Source organism: Hemiscyllium ocellatum, chromosome 18, assembly GCF_020745735.1.
Source record: "Hemiscyllium ocellatum isolate sHemOce1 chromosome 18, sHemOce1.pat.X.cur, whole genome shotgun sequence".
Classification (NCBI taxonomy): domain Eukaryota; kingdom Metazoa; phylum Chordata; class Chondrichthyes; order Orectolobiformes; family Hemiscylliidae; genus Hemiscyllium; species Hemiscyllium ocellatum.
The window spans coordinates 20,210,460-20,217,357 of NC_083418.1; positions in this window are offsets into that span (position 1 = coordinate 20,210,460).

Genomic DNA, 6,898 nt, shown 5'->3' on the forward strand with positions numbered 1-6,898 from the left:
CAGTTTCAGGAGTCAGTCCAGTACCTGGAGTCAGTCCAGTATCAGGAGTTAGACCGGTATCAGGAGTTAGACCGGTATCGGGAGTCAGACCAGTACCAGGAATCAGTCCAGTATCAGGTGTTAGACCAGTATCAGGAGTTGGACCAATACCAGGAAACAGACCAGTATCAGGAGTCATTCCAGTGTCAGGCGTGAGTCCTGTATCAGGAGTAGGTCCAGCACCAGGAGTCTGTCCAGCACCAGGAGTCCGTCCAGTACCAGGAGTTAGACAGTATCAGGAGTCAGTCCAGTATCAGGAGCCAAACCAGTATCAGGAGTGAGACCAGTACCAGGAGTCAGTCCAGTATCAGGAGTTATCCCAGTATCAGGAGTTGGACCAGTATCAGGAGTCAGTCTAGTATGAGGAGTTAGACCAGTATCACGGGTTAGACCCATATCAGGACACAGACCAGTATCAGGAGTTAGTCCAGGATCAGGAGTCATTCCAGTATCAGGAGTCAGTCCAGTATCAGGAGTCCATCCAGTATCAGGAGTTAGACCAGGATCAGGAGTCAGACCAGTATCAGGAATTTGTCTGGTATCAGGAGTCAGTCCAATACCAGGAGTTAGTCCAGTATCAGGAGTTAGACCAGTACCTGGAGTCAGACCTGTATCAGGAGTTAGACAGTATCAGGAGTTAGACCAGTATCAGGAGTCTGTCCAGTATCAGGAGTCAGTCCAGTATCAGGAGTTAGACCAGTATCAGGAGTTAGACCAGTACCAGGAGTTAGACCAGAATCAAGAGTTAGACCAGGATCAGGAGTCATTCCAATATCAGGAGTCAGTCCAATGTCAGGAGTCAGTCCAGCACCAGGAGTCAGACCAGTATCAGGAGTCAGTCCAGCACCAGGAGTCAGATCAGTATCAGGAATTTGACCAGTATCAGGAGTTAGACCAGTATCAGGAGTCAGACCTGTATCAGGAGTCATTCCAGTATCAGGAGTCAGTCTAATGTCAGGTGTCGGTCCAGTATCAGGAGTCAGTCCAGTACCAGGAGTTAGAACTGTATCAGGAGTGAGACCAGTATCAGGAGTTAGACCAGGATCAGAAGTCAGACCAACATCAGGAGCTAGACCGGTATCAGGGGTTAGACCTATAGCAGGAGTCAGTCCAGTATCAAGACTCAGTCCAGCACCAGGGGTCAGTCCAGTAATAGGAGTCAGACCAGTATCATAAGTTAGACCAGGATCAGGAGTCAGTCCAGTATCAGGAGTCATTCCAGTATCAGGAGCCAGTCTAATGTCAGGTGTCGGTCCAGTATCAGGAGTCAGTCCAGTATCAGGAGTCAGTCCTGTATCAGGAGTCAGTCCAGTACCAGGACGTAGACCAGTATCAGGAGTCAGACCTGTATCAGGAGTTAGACCAGTATCAGGAGTCAGTCGAGTAACAGGAGTTAGACCAGTATCAGGAGCTAGACCAGTATCAGGAGTTAGACCAGTATCAGGAATTAGACCAATATCCGGATTCTTACCAGTATCAGCAGTCAGTCCAGTATCAGGAGTTTGACCAGAACTAGGAGTCAGACCAGTATCAGGAGTCAGACCAGTATCAGGAGCTAGACCAGTATCAGGAGCTAGACCAGTATCAGGAATTAGACCCGTATCAGGGGTTAGACCAGTACCAGCAGTTAGTCCTGCATCAGGAGTCAGTCCAGTATCAGGAGTCAGTCCAATGTCAGGAGTCGGTCCAGTATCAGGAGTCAGACCAGTATCAGGAATTTGACCAGTATCAGGAGTTAGACCAGGATCAGGAGTCAGTCCAGTACCAGGATTCAGTCCAGTACCAGGAGTCAGTCCAGTATCAGGAGTTATCCCAGTATCAGGAGTTGGACCAGTATCAGGAGTCAGTCTAGTATGAGGAGTTAGACCAGTATCACGGGTTAGACCCATATCAGGACACAGACCAGTATCAGGAGTTAGTCCAGGATCAGGAGTCAGTCCAGTACCAGGAGTCAGTCCAGTATCAGGAGTCATTCCAGGATCAGGAGTCAGTCCAATGTCAGGAGTCGGTCCAGTATCAGGAGTCGGTCCAGCATCAGGAGTCACACCAGAATCAGGAGTTAGACCAGGATCAGGAGTCAGACCAGTATCAGGACTTCGTCCAGTACTAGGACCTAGGCCAGTATCAGGAGTTAGACCAGTACCAGGAGTTAGACCAGTATCAGGAGTTAGACCAGCATCAGGAGTTAGTCCGGCATCAGGAGTCAGACCAGTATCTGGAGTCAGACCAGTACCAGGAGTTTGACCAGTTTCAGGAGTCAGTCCAGTATCTGGAGTCAGACCAGTACCAGGAGTTTGACCAGTTTCAGGAGTCAGTCCAGTACCTGGCGTCAGTCCAGTATCAGGAGTTAGACCGGTATCAGGAGTTAGACCGGTATCGGGAGTCAGACCAGTACCAGGAATCAGTCCAGTATCAGGAGTTAGACCAGTATCAGGAGTTGGACCAATACCAGGAAACAGACCAGTATCAGGAGTCATTCCAGTGTCAGGCGTGAGTCCAGTATCAGGAGTCTGTCCAGCACCAGGAGTCCGTCCAGTACCAGGAGTTAGACAGTATCAGGAGTCAGTCCAGTATCAGGAGCCAAACCAGTATCAGGAGTGAGACCAGTATCAGGAGTTAGACCCGTATCAGGACACAGACCAGTATCAGGAGTTAGTCCAGCATCAGGAGTTAGTCCAGTATCAGGAGTCAGTCCAGAAATAGGAGTCAGTCCAGTATCAGGAATTAGACCGGTACCAGGAGTCAGACCAGTATCAGGAGTTAGACCAGTACCTGGAGTCAGACCATTATCAGGAGTCAGTCCAGTATCAGGAGTTAGACCAGTATCAGGAATTAGACCCGTATCAGGAGTTAGACCAGTATCAGGAGTCAGTCCAGTACCAGGACGTAGACCAGTATCAGGAATCAGTCCAGTACCAGGAGTTAGTCCAGTACCAGGAGTTAGACCAATATCCGGAGTCAGACCAGTACCAGGAGCGAGACCAGTATCAGGAGTCAGTCCAGTTCCAGGAATCAATCCAGTGTCAGGAGTCAGTCCAGTATCAGGAGTTAGACCAGTATCAGGAGTTAGACCAGTATCCGGTGTCAGTCCAGTACCGGGTGTCAGTCCTGTATCAACAGTTAGCCCAGTATCCGGAGTTAGACCAGTATCAGGAGCTAGACCGCTATCAGGAGTCAGTTGCGTACCAGGAATCAGTCCATTACCAGGAATCAATCCAGAACCAGGAATCAGTCCAGTATCAGGACACAGACGAGTATCAGGAGTTAGACCAGGATCAGGAGTCAGTCAAGTATCAGGAGTTAGACCAGTACCAGGAGTTAGACCAGTATCAGGAGTTAGACCAGTATCAGGAGTCAGACCAGTATCAGGAGTCAGACCAGTATCAGGAGTCAGTCCAGTTCCAGGAATCAGTCCAGTACCAGGAGTTAGACCAGTACCAGGAGTTAGACCAGTATCAGGAGTTAGACCAGTATCAGGAGTCAGTCCAGTATCAGGAGTTAGTCCGGCATCAGGAGCTAGTTCGGTACCAGGAGTCAGACCAGTATCAGGAGTCAGTCTAGTTCCAGGAATCAGTCCAGTGCCTTGAGTCAGTCCAGTACCAGGAGTTAGACCAGTACCAGGAGTTAGACCAGTATCAGGAGTCAGTCCAGTATCAAGAGTTAGATCAGCATCAGGAGTTAGTCCAGTATCAGGAGTCAGTCCAGTATCAGGAGTCAGACCAGAACAAGGAGTTAGTCCAGCATCAGGAGTCAGACCTGTATCAGGATCTAGACTGGTATCAGGAGTTAGACCAGTACCAGGAGTCATTCCCGTATCAGGAGTCATTCCAGTATCAGGAGTCATTCCAGTGTCAGGAGTCAGACCAGTAGCAGGAGTCAGTCCAGTATCAGGAGTTAGACCAGGATCAGGAGTCAATCCAGTATCAGGAGTCAGTCAGTATCAGGAGTCAGACGAGTATCAGGAATTAGTCTTGTATCAGGAGTCAGTCCAATACCAGGAGTTAGACCGGTATCAGGAGTTAGACCTGTATCAGGAGCCAAACCAGTATCAGGAGTGAGACCAGTATCAGGAGTCAGACCAGTATCTGGAGTCAGACCAGTACCAGGAGTTTGACCAGTTTCAGGAGTCAGTCCAGTACCTGGAGTCAGTCCAGTATCAGGAGTTAGACCGGTATCAGGAGTTAGACCGGTATCGGGAGTCAGACCAGTACCAGGAATCAGTCCAGTATCAGGAGTTAGACCAGTATCAGGAGTTCGACCAATACCAGGAAACAGACCAGTATCAGGAGTCATTCCAGTGTCAGGCGTGAGTCCAGTATCAGGAGTCAGTCCAGCACCAGGAGTCTGTCCAGCACCAGGAGTCCGTCCAGTACCAGGAGTTAGACAGTATCAGGAGTCAGTCCAGTATCAGGAGCCAAACCAGTATCAGGAGTGAGACCAGTATCAGGAGTTAGACCCGTATCAGGACACAGACCAGTATCAGGAGTTAGTCCAGCATCAGGAGTTAGTCCAGTATCAGGAGTCAGTCCAGAAATAGGAGTCAGTCCAGTATCAGGAGTTAGACCGGTACCAGGAGTCAGACCAGTATCAGGAGTTAGACCAGTACCTGGAGTCAGACCATTATCAGGAGTCAGTCCAGTATCAGGAGTTAGACCAGTATCAGGAATTAGACCCGTATCAGGAGTTAGACCAGTATCAGGAGTCAGTCCAGTACCAGGACGTAGACCAGTATCAGGAATCAGTCCAGTGCCAGGAGTTAGTCCAGTACCAGGAGTTAGACCAATATCCGGAGTCAGACCAGTACCAGGAGTGAGACCAGTATCAGGAGTCAGTCCAGTTCCAGGAATCAATCCAGTGTCAGGAGTCAGTCCAGTATCAGGAGTTAGACCAGTATCAGGACTTAGACCAGTATCAGGAGTTAGACCATTATCCGGTGTCAGTCCAGTACCGGGAGTCAGTCCTGTATCAGCAGTTAGCCCAGTATCTGGAGTTAGACCAGTATCAGGAGCTAGACCGCTATCAGGAGTCAGTTGCGTACCAGGATTCAGTCCATTACCAGGAATCAGTCCAGTATCAGGACACAGACGAGTATCAGGAGTTAGACCAGGATCAGGAGTCAGTCAAGTATCAGGAGTCAGTCCAGTATCAGGAGTCAGTCCAGCAACCGGAGTCAGTCCAGTATCAGGAATTAGTCCGGTATCTGGAGTCAGTCCAGTAACAGGAGTTAGACCAGTATCACAATTTAGACCAGTATCAGGACACAGACCAGGATCAGGAGTTAGTCCAGCATCAGGAGTCAGTCCAGTATCAGGAGTCAGACCAGTATCAGGAGTCAGTCCAGTTCCAGGAATCAGTCCAGTACCAGGAGTTAGACCAGTACCAGGAGTTAGACCAGTATCAGGAGTTAGACCAGTATCAGGAGTCAGTCCAGTATCAGGAGTTAGTCCGGCATCAGGAGCTAGTTCAGTACCAGGAGTCAGACCAGTATCAGGAGTCAGTCTAGTTCCAGGAATCAGTCCAGTGCCTTGAGTCAGTCCGTACCAGGAGTTAGACCAGTACCAGGAGTTAGATCAGTATCAGGAGTCAGTCCAGTATCAAGAGTTAGATCAGCATCAGGAGTTAGTCCAGTATCAGGAGTCAGTCCAGTATCAGGAGTCAGACCAGAACAAGGAGTTAGTCCAGCATCAGGAGTCAGACCTGTATCAGGATCTAGACTGGTATCAGGAGTTAGACCAGTACCAGGAGTCATTCCCGTATCAGGAGTCATTCCAGTATCAGGAGTCATTCCAGTATCAGGAGTCAGACCAGTAGCAGGAGTCAGTCCAGTATCAGGAGTCAGTCCAATGTCAGGAGTCTGTCCAGTATCAGGAGGTAGACCAGTAGCAGGAGTTAGACCAGTATCAGGAGTTAGACCAGTATCAGGAGTTAGTCCAGCATCAGGAGTTAGTCTGTCATCAGGAGCTAGTTCGGTACCAGGAGTCAGACCAGTACCAGGAGTCAGTCCAGTATCAGGAGTCAGTCCGTACCAGGAGTCAGTCCTGTATCAGCAGTTCGCCCAGTATCAGGATTCAGCCCAGTACCAGGAGTCAGTCCAGTATCAGGAGTCAGTCCAGTATCAGGAGTCAGTCCAGCAACCGGAGTCAGTCCAGTATCAGGAATTAGTCCGGTATCTGGAGTCAGTCCAGTAACAGGAGTTAGACCAGTATCACAATTTAGACCAGTATCAGGACACAGACCAGGATCAGGAGTTAGTCCAGCATCAGGAGTCAGTCCAGTATCAGGAGTTAGACCAGTATCAGGAGTTAGACCAGTATCAGGATTTAGACCAGTACCAGGAGTTAGACCAGAATCAGGAGTTAGACCAGGATCAGGAGTCAGTCCAGTATCAGGAGTTAGACCAGTATCAGGAGTGAGACCAGTATCAGGAGTTAGACCAGGATCAGGACACAGACCAGTATCAGGAGCCAGACCAATATCAGGAGCTAGACCGATATCAGGGGTTAGACCTGTAGCAGGAGTCAGTCCAGTAATAGGAGTCAAACCAGTATCATAAGTTAGACCAGGATCAGGAGTCAGTCCAGTATCAGGAGTTAGACCAGGATCAGGAGTCAATCCAGTATCAAGAGTCAGTCAGTATCAGGAGTCAGACGAGTATCAGGAATTAGTCTTGTATCAGGAGTCAGTCCAATACCAGGAGTTAGACCGGTATCAGGAGTTAGACCGGTATCAAGACTCAGTCCAGCACCAGGAGTCAGTCCAGTAATAGGAGTCAGACCAGTATCATAAGTTCGACCAGGATCAGGAGTCAGTCCAGTATCAGGAGTCATTCCAGTATCAGGAGCCAATCTTATGTCAGGTG